The following is a 552-nucleotide window of genomic DNA, read 5'->3' on the forward strand; positions in this document are numbered from 1 at the left end:
AGGATAGGCTGGTTTGTCGGTCGTGGCCTCTGAGATCAGCTCCGGCAGAGCAACGGCGCGCATAATCGCGGAGGCCACGGTCGACATACATGGTTCATGTTGATTACATCAGATGGCGCCACAATGTAATCAGTTATTGTTGCAGCTGTGGATTTGAAACAAGCGCAAGAAGTCAGCATAATATCCTCCAGAATGCTCTCGGTTAGCGTGTAGGCACTATCATTAGTAAAAAAAACGTAAAAATATACACAAAAAAAATAAAAACGCAGTCGGCAGGATTCGAACCTGCGTGGGGAGACCCCAACGGATTTCTAGTCCGTCGCCTTAACCGCTCGGCCACGACTGCAGCCCTTTCGTAACGATTTTACAGGAATAAATTAGAACAAAGTCGCAAGCAACAACCAATTGGCTCTCTTCATCATAGTGTTTACTCGCGGCGCTGGCATCAAGCTCACACAACCCCTGCAACTACAGGGAGCACCTTTGCCCTGGCAAGCTAGCGGCAAATACCTGGGACTCAGCATCGACAGGAAGCTGGCATTCAATGCCGCA

The 552-nt window shown here is 49.3% G+C and overlaps 1 non-coding gene across 1 annotated transcript; it reads right to left on the reverse strand.

Annotated features, from left to right (window-relative positions):
* Positions 1-264: 264 nt before the first annotated feature.
* TRNAS-AGA (transfer RNA serine (anticodon AGA)) lies at positions 265-346 on the reverse strand. Its single transcript has one exon. It is a non-coding gene; the product is annotated as a tRNA-Ser (tRNA).
* Positions 347-552: the final 206 nt, after the last annotated feature.

The sequence above is a fragment of the Amblyomma mixtum genome, chromosome 3 (assembly GCF_055824585.1).
Source record: "Amblyomma mixtum isolate Tamu chromosome 3, ASM5582458v1, whole genome shotgun sequence".
Taxonomy (NCBI): Eukaryota; Metazoa; Arthropoda; class Arachnida; order Ixodida; family Ixodidae; genus Amblyomma; species Amblyomma mixtum.